Raw genomic sequence first — 13,406 nt, 5'->3', positions numbered from 1 at the left:
AGCCAACCTGAGTGGATGCAGGCAAGGGAGGTATTATTTTTTTTAATTTTCAAGATGTCACTGACAAGGGAGACATATGCCAAATGGTAACACAGTCCGCTATTGAACTAAAAAAAAGATCTTGAAAAAGACAGGAAGAGCAATGAGGAGCATGACACACAAAAAAATGGGTGAAACATCAAAACAGGATATTGAGAATGAGAAAATACATTGATTAAAATTATTTGAAGTTTAAAGTCATGTGATGTATCTTCTTATACCTGCCCCTAAAACATAATCATGAAGAGGATTTCCAGTATTTAATAGCTTACTATAAACCCTGGAAAGATATTCTAAAATCACAGTATATGAATCAGTATAAAATCAGAGTATATTTGTTTAAAATCTTCTATACTTTTCATAAAGTTCCTTGTTTATCTTTACCATGAATTCTTACCAATATTTCATATAGCTTTAAGGTAGAATTTATGCAGTAAAAGAAAAAGCAACTATGTGGCATAAATATTGGATGAATGTATGGATAACCAAGTTGTTAGAATCAGGAGTAGCCAATTCATTACTGTCCAAAAATTGTCAATCAGATGTAGTATACTTTACGTATATTATAGGTGAGATGATTTAAAACACAATAAGTCAGTGAACAGAAGATTCTTTTTAGGGTCACAGAGTGCTTTTCTCAGTTTACATAGATTTAGCCAAATATCGTACCACCAAAATCATGATCGGAGGCAATTAAGCAAACCAAAACTACTTGGAAAAAATCATTGGGAATTCTGGTTGCCCAGTTTCCTCATAGACTTCTCATTCTGTCAGATAACCAGGTAAACTTTCACATCTCCAATGCATTTTCCCTATCTTGATAGAAGTACAAACACTTTGCACTTAGACCCTGCTTTGAGGTCATCACTTGTTAGCTGTTGGTTCTTGGACAAATTACTTAACTTTTCAGTGATTATTTGTCTGAAACAATAATAATGTTTGACTCACTAGATTCTTAACAATGACTAAATTAGATAGTACCTCAAAAATAGCCATCACGGTGTATGGCACAGGAAGCATCAATGAGTGGAGGCAGTCACAGTGGCAGTAATAAGAGTGATGATGGCTCTTACTTTTTCACTATTGTGACATGTTGTTTTGAAATCAACACACGTTTTGGAGTGAGAGTTGAGTTTGAAGCCAGGCTCTATGTTTGATGGCTGAATGACAAGGTAGTTCCTCTGGTTTCATTTTTCCTTCTGTAAAATGAAGAACATAAAATTCTTATTAGTCTTATAAAATTAAATGAGATAATATAGGTTAGCTCTACCCCATGCCTGGCACAATGACAGTGATCATAAATAAATGTTAGTTCCCAGTACTTCTTGTCCCCACAACTCCCTTCATCCCTTTATTCATTCATTCACAAGCATAACTGAACCCTTGGAATACACAAGAAATAAGACTGCCCAACCTGGTTTCAAGAAGAAGGTAAGAGGGCAGAGAAAGAGATTATAGGATGTGCTGGCACATAATTTAAGGTGTAAATCAGTGCTTAGGAGCACAAAAGAGAAAAGCATAAAGCTTTCTTTAAAAGTCTTAAAAGGATATTAAAAATTAGGTCACTTATCCACTAGAATGACTACTACCAAACAACACCACCAACAGAAAATAAAAAGTGGTTGGCAAGGATATGGAGAAACTGGAACCATTATGCATTGCTTATGGGAATATAAAATAATATAGCTGCTGTGGAAAACAGTTTGATGGTTCCTCATAAAGTGAAACATAGAATTGAGACCCACCCATGTCACTCCTCGGAGAAGGCAATGGCAACCCACTCCAGTACTCTTGCCTGGAAACTCCCTTGGGTGGAGGAGCCTGGTAGGCTGAAGTCCATGGGGTCACTAAGAGTCGGATACGACTGAGTAACTTCACTTTCACTTTTCACTTTTATGCATTGGAGAAGGAAATGGCAACCCACTCCAGTGTTCTTGCCTGGAGAATCCTAGGGACTGGGGATCCTGGTGGGCTGCCGTTTATGTGGTCGCACAGAGTCCGACATGACTGAAGCGACTTAGCAGCAGCAGCAGTAGCATGTCATCCTAGGTATCTCCCCCAAAGAGCTGAAAATAGCTCTTCAAACAAAAACTCATACATAAATATTCATAGCAGCAATAATCACAGTCACCAAAAGGTGGAAACAATCCAAGTGTCCATCAATAGATGAATGAGTAAGTCAAAGGTGGTCCATCCATACAATGGAACAATATTCTGCTATAGTAAGGAAGGAAGTATTGATGCATACATTCCAGAACATGGGTGAACTATGAAAACTTTGTTATGTGAAAAAAGCCAGTGACAAAGATCATATATGATGTGAGTTCATTTATATAAAATGTCCAGAATAGGCAAATCCAAGGAGACAGAAAACTGATTAGGGCTGAAGGAGATGAGGAGCAGGAGTGGAAAGGGATAACAGGTAAAGGGTACAAGGGTTCTCTTTGTGGTGATGAAAATATTGTATAGTTGACTGTGGTGATGGATGCACATCTCTGTGGATATACTAAAAGCCATTGAATTGTGGCCTTTAAATGGGTCAGTTAAATGATATGTGAATTATATCTCAAGTACGGTTGCCTGGAGAACCCCATGGACGGAGGAGTCCACGGGGTCGCAGAGAGTCGGACACGACTGAGCGACTTCACTTTCAAGGCTCTTTTAGAAAGAGATAGGCTAAAAATTAAAATGGTAAAACACACACGCACTGTCCTAGGAATTTGGACAGACTCTGCCAGATCCAATATGAAGAGTGTCAGTGACCATCCCAATGCTGGAACTGATTACAAAAAAAAAAAAAAAAACCATAAGCAAATTAAGAGCATGCCCGGCAGAGAATGTAAGAATGGAACAATACATCCAAAACCCAGGGCTGTGAACAGTGCTGGCATGCTGGCATGTTGTGAGGCACTGAGATGCAGATAGGGAGCTGGGACATGGGGAGGTGGCAGGAGAATAACACTGAATAAGGAGAATAAGAAGAGTCGACCCAGAATATAGCAGTGGCCTGAGAAGCAGGCTTCAGAGAGAATCCTTCACTCACCTGGTGTGTGTAGCGGTAGGTCTGTGATCTCTCTTAAGCATCCATTTCCTGTAAAATGGGAATAAACACCATGCCCTCCTCACAAGATACTTTGAGGGTGTAATGGAGATAGATAAAGCATATAGTCAGAGCCTGGGAAACAGCCTGCAGTCAATAAGTGTTCATGCCCCGAGCCTGTGGGAAGCCAAAAGAGATCAGAGTAAGAAATTTCCAGTTATCAACAAAATGTTACAGCTGGTGATAAAGGTTTCAAGCTTTTTGAACTTTTGAGTAATTTATACACATTACTGCTAATTTAACTTCCGCCGATCCATCAAGAAATACACATTTCTTAAAAAAAAAAAAAAGTCTGAAGAAGATTATGGTAAATGTCTCCTAGACTAATGATACTGATCTGGCCTCAGTAGTGCAAGCTTAGCCATAAAAATAATAAGTTCCTGTTATGACGATATTCTAATTAAACATCCCAAACTTTATTCCAGGTATACACAATCCAATATTGGCAGAGCTAATTCAACCAAGAACATGCTAGCCAGTAAATAATAAATTCTTAGAAGCCAAAATTTCCATTTACACCTGTAAATAGAAAATTCAATTTAAGGCAAATTGTTAAATAATAAGACCAGTGGGCAATGAACCATACTAAACACATCATATGAAATGGATCAGTCATGCAGCATGGTGACCAGGAAAGAAATCTGTGACATGTTCTGTAGCTAAATGCTGTGTGTTTACACATGCACACACACACGCAGGCGCATACAACCAGCTGCTACTACAGGGACACAGCACACACGTGAAAGGGGAGAAATTCTGAATGAGTAGCTGGTTACATTCCTCTGTATTTAAAATCTTTTGGTCACTTTCCATGGGATCATCTAACCATGAAGAATGCTATTTTATACAATGCTTGGCAGAGCGCTTATTAGGAAGGGGGATCCTGTAAATGGCTTTGCTGAAGCTAAAAAACCATTAAGACACAGACTCAGGCATGTTCTTTATTGAGACCACCTTAAGTTCAAAAAGTCACTGTCCACAAATTTAAAATCAGTGACATACTTACACAAAATACCAATACTTACATAATTCTTCTAATTATGAGGCACTCAAGATTAAAATAACACAGATCATTTTTTCCTACCTTAATCTGGACAACAGGACATGGCGTAGGCTTCAGAGATTTTGGAGATCACTCAACACACTAGATGCAGGATGTTATCTGCATCTGGATTGTCTGGATTGCAAGGAACTTGGAAGAGAAAAGTTTGGAAGAAAATAGGTTTGATTTTTAAATATTTTTCAGCTTTTTTATTTTAATAAGCCATTGTGCTTTCCAAGCTTGGAAATAATTTTAAAAAACAATCATATGGACCGTCTTTCACCATAGTCACCAAGATGTCAGCATCTGAGTGTAGCCTGTTTTAACAAGAGAGCAAAATCCTTAATGCCAGCTTAGCGCTTTGCTTACTGAGTTCCCAGAGTCTGAAGAGTAAGCAGAGCAAAAAGCTACACAAACCTTGGAAGCAAATTATTTTTATTTCTTCATATATATATTTGTGAAGTACCTGTTTGCCTGGTGCTGAGAGATTTCATGGAAAGTGGGAATTTTAGGACTAAAACCAGAAAATATCAGGGGGCCAAGATGGTTACCTTATGTGTTTACCAACAAAAGACTAAAATCGATGTATAATCTCTACACACACATCAAATCAACACACATATGTTGAAATAATTTTAAAATAGTGGCATCCAAAAATTTAAATGTAAAATGTTCAGCCAAACTATATACTATATACTAATTAATCATTAATTCTCCTCAGCACACTCTAGTTATTACCACTTCTTTTCCCGCCAATCAAATCTTAAAGGATGTTTTCAAAGGATATTTTCCAATCAGAAGGTCCCACAGTCAACCAAAAAAAACTTGCCCCAAATTCATTGGTCCTTAGGCATTTGGAAAGGTTTGGGAAAAAGTTTTAATGTAAAATCATTTCTACACTGATTCAGAGTACTGATTCAATGTTTTGAATAGTTCAAGTGAAATTTATGCCTGAAATATTGATATAATTAAGGAAATAAAAATATTATCTGGAAGATGGCTTTAACTCAACCAAAATAAAACATCAGACCCTTTTCTTTATTACATCATTTGAGCTTAGCATTTCATTCTTGCTAAGAAATCTGTTAATGAGACTAATACGGCAAAAGAGTGTTTATATTTGCCCACCTTAATCACTCTCCACTTTCATCTTCACATCTTTAAAGAAGATTAAAATGAAGATTAGCAAAAGAACAGTTGTTTCTTTTTAAATGCATTGTAAAGTTTGCTTTCTCAGTTGATTTCTTCCAAATTTCCAGTGCTCTCTGCTGAAATATTTTTTTATTGAATATTTCATGTAATTCATTAAGAAGTCATGATAATGCAGGACTACTTCATCTAAGGATCCTCCAGCATATGGAAAATACTGCAAATTACCAAATAAGTCCACCAAGTGAAACATAAAGAAAAAATGAGTTTAAGAGACAGCTGGACATGTTTATGTAGGCAAAAGGGGTTAGAAGATATGCTGACAACACGAAGAGGTGTGTCGCAATAAACTTGAAGGAGACAGGCCATTGGGCCAACCAGCCCTTTTCTATCCAGGAATTCCTTATTAGTGTCTCACATCCAGACAGCTGCGTTATTAAAATTTGGCCCTAAACTTGAGTCAATGAAAGAGTTTCATGTCTTGATTTCATTCTTTCTTTACATATTAAATACACACACACACACACACACACACAGGTTTCAACTTTGATTCAAGGAAGCATTTCATTTAACATCCAGACATGAGATTTTTATGACTCATGGCCAAGGAGAGGGAAGGGCTTTGTGAACAAGCTTGTTCTGATCATGTCCACCTCTGTCTGATATGAGCACATGTTCATGGCACCTCACTTTCATTAATACAACATTCTAAACAGTTCTCTGAATGGCCACCTTTAGTACTGAGTTAGGTTCAAGCTTTTATAACAGAGTTTCTTGGGAAGAAAAAATGCTTTAAGGGTTAGGGGAAAAGGGCAGTTTCTCTTCATTCCTTTATCTTTCCTCATCTTTTAAAATATGTGGTTAGGAAAGATTTTGTACAGGATTGGTTAGAAGCCAAGAGTTTCTCTGACCCTTTTAGTCATTGCCATTTCACATTTCTTGCCTCAGGAACTGGTGGAGTTTTGAATGCATTCACATTTTAATGTATACGGCATGAGCATAACTTGCATCTGAATATAAATACCAAACACCTGATTAGCGCTTTGCAATTAACAAGCATTTGGATCCTCACAGTCTTGTTTGCTCTAAATCATTATCCTATTATCTTGGTGGTATTATCTGATATTTATAGACGTATTGACAAACTAAGGCCCAAAGAAATTAAACTTGAAGTTAAAGAATTTAAACCCAAAATCCCTTGCCCAAGTTGGTAGGTAGTTAAGTTAGAAGTAAAAGAATGAACTTATATTCAAATAGAAAATAAAGCTCAACTTTAATGTGATTTTTTGAAATTTTATTTTACTTTTAAACTTTACATAATTGTATTAGTTTTGCCAAATATTAAAATGAATCCGCCACAGGTATACATGTGATTTTTTTTAAATAAAATTGAGCAAAAATATAAACAATGATGAGCTCATGTATATTTGGGTCCATTTCTCAAGACCTAATCCATTACCTGGTAACAGTATATGTGTGTGCCACTTAGTTATCTCAAGAGTAAAGATGCTTAAGGAAACAAATTCATATCTTCACTAATTAAAGATTTCTTTATAGTTTTGTTATCCTTTTTCTCTTTTAGGTAAAAAAATGTACAACCACTAAAGTCAACACATCAATCAAAAATATTGATGCTATCTGTTTGTACTCTTTAAACTTTGAGCATCACAGTTTTTGAAGCAAAAACCCAAAGCCTTACCTATATTCTAGCCAACTGACAATTACTAAAAATAATATCCTTCTAAGAAAAGCCAAATCCACATTCAAAAGCTATTAACTGTTGTTGCTGCAAACAGAAGTCTTAGTCAATATTTGAAAATGACAGGTAGTACGTGGGCGCAGGCTCAGCCATGTCTGACCCTTTGCAACCCCATGGACTGTAGCTCACCAGGCTCCACTGTCCATGGGATTCTCCAGGCAAGAACACTGGAGCTGGTTGCCATTCCCTACTCCAGGATGCCATCCCAACTTAGGGATCAAATCCATGTCTCCTGCATCTCCTGCATCAGCAGGCTGATTCTTTACCACTGAGCCACCTGAGAAGTCCCCCATAACAGGTAGTACTGGGATATAAACAAATAGCTGATGGAGAGAGGGGCAGTGGTGGCAGAAAGAGAGCATTAAGGAAAGAGCTGCTGCTGCTAAGTCGCTTCAGTCGTGTCCAACTCTGTGCGACCCCATAGACGGCAGCCCACCAGGCTCCCCCATCCCTGGGATTCTCCAGGCAAGAACACCGGAGTGGGTTGCCATTTCCTTCTCCAATGCATGAAAGTGAAAAGTGAAAGTGAAACCGTTCAGTCATGTCCGACTCTTCACGACCCCATGGATTGCAGCCCACCAGGCTCCTCTGTCCATGGGATTTTCCAGGCAAGAGTACTGGAGTGGGGTGCCATGAGGAAAGACAGAGGGAGACTATTGCATAGGGCCTGACCCCTAGGGAGAATCTAGGCCCCCTAAAACCCCATAAAGCTTCCATAAGGAGCAGCCTGACCCCTAGAGAGAATCTAGGCCGCCTAAGGCCCCTTAAGCTCCCATAAGAAGCAGCCCCTGGTTCCTTCTGATGTGCTCTTGTATTTGGTTCTCTCCTAGAACAAGTGTCCTGGTCTGGTCACCAGTTTGAGGTCACTCCCCTGATAACCTGTCTAGCCATTGCAAATGTCCTCCTGTCAGGGGCTAGAGCTTATCCACGAGACCCAGCATAGGTCAGATGTGGGTCCAGTTAGAACCAAAGCAGAACCCAAGAATGGAAGACACACTGCCTCATACTTGGCAAAAAGGATACCACTTCACCAGAATGAAGCCCTGATTCTGAGGTCAGTCTTTTGAGAGTTTTGGACACCAAACTCCTTTAGCTATTGTCCTTGGGACATTGGCCACTCCCCCACCCCCCAAGCTCTGACTCTAGGATTCCTCTCTTCTCCTTCTCTGCCTGCTCTGAGGTCCCAAGATGTCTTCAGCACAGCCTGGAAGGGTTAAAACATATTACAGGTGATTTAAACTAATTTCGGTGGTGGCTGATGGATTTTGAAGACCTGACCTTTTGTGCATTAGGAAGATCTACTCTCGCCTTCACTTTATTCTGTAGCTATCATTTGGCTAGATGGGCCTGCCTTCTATACTCCCAATAGCATTCATCACATACATCCTGTCCTCCCCGCCAGCCTGCAAGAATTAGGTTTTTCTTGCTCACTGTTGTATCCTTGTTTCTAGCATGGTGCCCAGCACATAGTAGGAATTAATAAGAAACTTGCAATGAATACACATATGATACATGTATGTAATTTTCAAGACATCCATTAGCTTAGGAAATGAGGGGCTCCATCACATGTTTGAATGTATTAGTTGGCTGATAATACTGATGCATTAGATAGACATTACATTATTTCATACCTACATTATATTATAAAGCACAAATATATCAACTAATATGTTTTTATCTACCAGTTTAACTTCTGTGAATTCTCTGTTCAAAAAGAGTATCTGCTAAATTTGCTTTATGAAATCCTGAGTGAAGAGAAGTGAAAGACAGCCTCTTACTGGAAGCAAAAGAACTCTAAGAAATATACTTGGAACTCACATTTGTCAGAAAAAAATTCTGGAAAATTGTAGGGAACATATATTCAGATAATTTCGTTATGTTTACTTAATATTAAGAATTTTATGACTTGTGGCAAAAGGAGCAAACTATTTTTTAAATGTTCAGTCTCTATATGATTTGTGCTACCCTTACTCTCCTATCCCAAATAAACCCAATTAATTTTCCAATTTCACTTCCAAACTACTCTCTTGAACGACTCTGTTTATGATTTGGTCTCTTAATGAGCTAAAGACAAATAACAGACCAGTTATGGAAAAGAGGGGGAAAAATTTCTTCAGAACACTCTGTAAAAACCAAGGCTTCCTTTCTAATACACCTACATATGCATGTGTGCTAAGTCACTTCAGTCATGTCTGACTCTTTGCGACCCTTCTGACTGTAGCCCACCAGGTTCCACTGTCCATGGGATTCTCCAGGCAAGAATACTGGAGTGGGCTACCATGCCCTCCTGCAGGGGATCTTCCCGACCCAGGAACTGAACTCGCTTCTCTTCTGTCTCCTGCATTGGCAAGCAGATTCTTTACCTCTAGCGCCACATGGGAAGCACATGTCTACATATATGTGTGTAAAAATGTTAGTGTTAGTCACTCAGTCGTGTCTGAATTGTTGTGACCCCATGGAGCCGGCCAGGCTCCTCTGTCCGTGGAATTTTCTAAGCAAGAATACTGGAGCGGGTAGCAATTGCCTTCTCCAGGGGATCTTCCCGACTCAGAGATCAAACCCAGTTTTCCTGCACTGCAGGCAGATTCTTTACCGTCTGATATATACATGTATGTATTGGGACCAAACTGAGCCAGAGAACACTGAGTTCAATTTCTACTTTGACAGTTGTCCTGTGTGACTCCCCTCATATCTCAGTTGGTAAAGAATCCACCTGCAATGCAGGAGACCCCGGTTCAATTCCTGGGTCGGAAAGATCTGCTGGAGAAGGGATAGGCTACCCACTCCAGTATTCTCGGGCTTCCCTTGTGGTTCAGCTGGTAAAGAATCCGCCTGCAATGCAGAAGACCTGGGTCAATCCCTGGGCTGGGAAGATCCCCTGGAGAAGGAAAAGGCTACCCACTCCAGTATTCTTGCCTGGAGAATTCCAGGGACTATACAGTCCATGGGGTTGCAAAGAGTCGGACACGACTGAGCAAATTTCACTTTCACTGTGTGACTCTGAGCCAGTCTTTTCAACACCCTATTTCCTCATCTGTCACATAAGAATAACAAGATTTGCCCTTTGTCAGTTTCCAAAGATGTTTCTATATCTGAAACATACTTAGGACTTCCAAAATAAGTTTGATTATTTTGCCTTACACCATCAAACTCTTGATTTCCTGCTTTTCCAAACTGGAGACATAAAAATATTTGCCCACCTTGAAAGAATCAAATGAAATAGTGCATATGTAAAAACTTTGAAATTTGAAAATGTTTACATGGGAAATATCTTGTTATTTTAATATTTTTGCTAGTGCATATTTCAATTAAATGCAAGTTATTAAAAAATGCAATGAGTCATTTCCAACTTTTTGGTCTCCCTTAATATGAAGCACGGAGAAGGCAATGGCACCCCACTCCAGCACTCTTGCCTGGAAAATCCCATGGACGGAGGAGCCTGGTGGGCTGCAGTCCATGAGGTCGCAGAGTCGGACACGACTGAGCGACTTCCCTTTCACTTTTCACTTTCATGCATTGAAGAAGGAAATGGCAACCCACTCCAGTGTTCTTGCCTGGAGAATCCCAGGGACAGGGGAGCCTGGTGGGCTGCCGTCTATGGGGTCGCACAGAGTCGGACACAACTGAAGCAACTCAGCAGCAGCAGCAGCAGCAATATGAAGCACAGAAGACCTTCTTGTGGCTAAACATATTATCAGTAGAATATGCATGTGCTTGGAGTTCTTTGGCCAGTAATAAAAATTAGCTTGTACCATGACATTCATATTCAGTTTAAAAAGTATTTCTCAGTGTCCTCTATATGCCAGATAATAACAGTTGGGGATACTTAGCTGAGGCTGTTATAACAAAATGCCCTAGACTGGGTGGCTTGGACAATAGCTTTTATTTTGAAAGCTGAGAAGTCTGAGATCAAGGTGCCAGCAGATTCAGTACCTGGTGGAAACTGGCTTCCTGGCTTGTGAACAGCCACCTTCTTGCTGAGTGCTCATATAACCCTTCCTCAGTGTACCCAAGGAGAGAGCATGACCTCTGTGTTCCTCTTCTTTTAAGAATACTAATCTTATCATGGGTACTCCACCCTCATGACCTCATCTAAACCTAGTTTCCTCCCAAAGGTCCCCCTTCCAATTACCATCACACTTTGAGTTAAGACTTTAACAGATTAATTTGGGGGGGGACACAACATTCAACCCATCACGGAGTATTAAGTCAAAAATGATAGTGTCCCTGACCTGATGGAGGTCTTATTCCAGTTGAAAGAAGACATAAAGGAATGACCAGGAGACATGGGTTCAATCCCTGGGTCAGGAAGATCCCCTGGAGGAGGACACAGCAACCCACACCAGTATTCTTGCCTGGAGAATCCCATGGACAGAGGAGCCTGGCAGGCTACAGTCCATGGGGTTGCACAGAATCAGACACGACTGAAGTGACTTTGCATGCATGCACGCATGCACTGTGCTTCTCACACTAGGGTACTCAAACCCTGGAGACAGGCAGGATTAACATAACCCAGCTTCTTAGATTCTCAATTTTATCCAAAGCTATAGGAAAGAAGTGGGGCATTTTGCTTTACTACCTTCACAACTTTCAGTGGCCCTCTCTAGAGTTCACACATGACCTAGTCTCAGCTCCTTCACTGTTTTCTGTGATGCCTCTCAACCCCTATGACTGCCAGGGCATTTTCTTAGGGAAGTATCAACCTACCAGTTCTGTGCAGTTCCCCAGTTTTCTGATCTTTTCAATGGAACAGCATGTGTCACTGACATGTTAACTGATGGTTAAAAAAAAAAAAAATAGAAGAAAATCAATTATTGTATAACCCACCAATCCCTTAGCTCCCAAGTCCCTATTTCTGAACTTCAGTTCATTTCCAGCAACGTCTTCATCTTTTCCAATCTAGCCCCTGGCTTTTCAGTTGTAATAAAACAGATACTGATCTCAGGTGGAGAATAAGCATCAGAAACAAATGAACTCATAAGACACAAATCTTATGTCACTATCCTCCTGTTTTCATGCAAATGTCCCCAGTAATTAAATCAGGAAAAGAAAATGTAGCAAAAACATAGCCAAATGGTTCAAAATTTCAAAAGAAGCTGTAAATGTGGTCCTTTTTAGAAGATCAGGTTCTCACTAGAGTATGAGAAAGGGTAACAGTTGTTCTGATGAAGCAGTTTTTAAATTCTTGTCAGTGATTTGAAAAGAGATAACTGATGTATGTTGAAGAAGCTGGCAAGATTTTTAAATAGTTCGGACGCTACAGGGAGCATTTTTTTAAAGCAATGCACTCAGAAGTGTTGGCAAGATTTTATTTGAACGTAGCAGTGCTTATGTGAGGAAGTTATTTTGAATTACCCTAGTATAAATATGTATGACTTTATTTGTATTGAAAATTTCCTTTGCAAGTGAGTGACTGTGGGACTGTTATATCTCTATTGCTTGGTAAATGATTTAGGTATTTCATTTTGGAAGTAAAATATTACAGTCAGAACTCAAAAACAGTATCAAAACCCTGTTTGTGACCACAGTGACTTTTGCACCTACATTAATGCCTTTTAATTCTTATTTGCCATGCAGAACAAATGGCATCTGTTGTTTTAAGTCTGGCTTTTTTATACGGCATTCATGCTTGCATGCATTCATTCATCCAACAGGCATTCATTGCTCAGTGCATCTCATGTTTCAGGCTCTATGCTAGGCAATGAGCAGACAGCAATAGTATTGAACTGTCCTTCCTCATAACACATTTCACATAAACATTCTGTTTCCAGCAGGAAATTTTCTGCAGCACAGTGGAAATATCAAAACGTAAGGTCATATCTTATTATTTAATACCTATGCCTGTTGACACTGCAGATGTTGACTGCAGCCATGAAATTAAAAGACACTTGCTCCTTGGAAGAAAAGCTATGACCAACTTAGATAGCATATTAAAAAGTAGAGACATTACTTTACCAACAAAAGTCCGTCTAGTCAAAGCTATGGTTTTTCCAGTGGTCATGTATGGATGTGAGAGTTGCACTATAAAGAAAGCTGAGCACTGAAGAATTGATGCTTTTGAACGGTGGTGTTGGAGAAGACTCTTGAGAGTCCCTTGGACAGCAAGGAGATCCAACCAGTCCATCCCAAAGGAAATCAGTCCTGAATATTCATTGCAAGGATTGATGCTGAAGCCGAAGCTCCAATACTTTGGCCATCTGATGCGAAGAACTGACTCATTGGAAAAGACCCTGATGCTGGGAAAGATTGAAGGAGGGAGGAGAAAGGGATGACAGAGTATGAGATTGTTGAATGGCATCACTGACACGATGGACATG

General features: G+C 39.6%; 1 long non-coding RNA gene across 1 annotated transcript; it reads right to left on the bottom strand.

Annotated features, from left to right (window-relative positions):
- Positions 1 to 1,071: 1,071 nt before the first annotated feature.
- On the bottom strand, positions 1,072 to 4,338 carry LOC138990215 (uncharacterized). The gene is made up of 3 exons (XR_011466334.1): positions 4,224 to 4,338; positions 3,083 to 3,256; positions 1,072 to 1,238 (listed from the first exon to the last, which is right to left on the bottom strand). It is a non-coding gene; the product is annotated as an uncharacterized lncRNA (long non-coding RNA).
- Between the last annotated feature and the right edge of the window lie 9,068 nt (positions 4,339 to 13,406).

The sequence above is a fragment of the Bos mutus genome, chromosome 2 (assembly GCF_027580195.1).
Source record: "Bos mutus isolate GX-2022 chromosome 2, NWIPB_WYAK_1.1, whole genome shotgun sequence".
NCBI classification, from domain to species: Eukaryota; Metazoa; Chordata; class Mammalia; order Artiodactyla; family Bovidae; genus Bos; species Bos mutus.
Note: the sequence above shows the minus strand (reverse complement) of the source record. Positions and strands in the feature narration are given on the sequence as shown.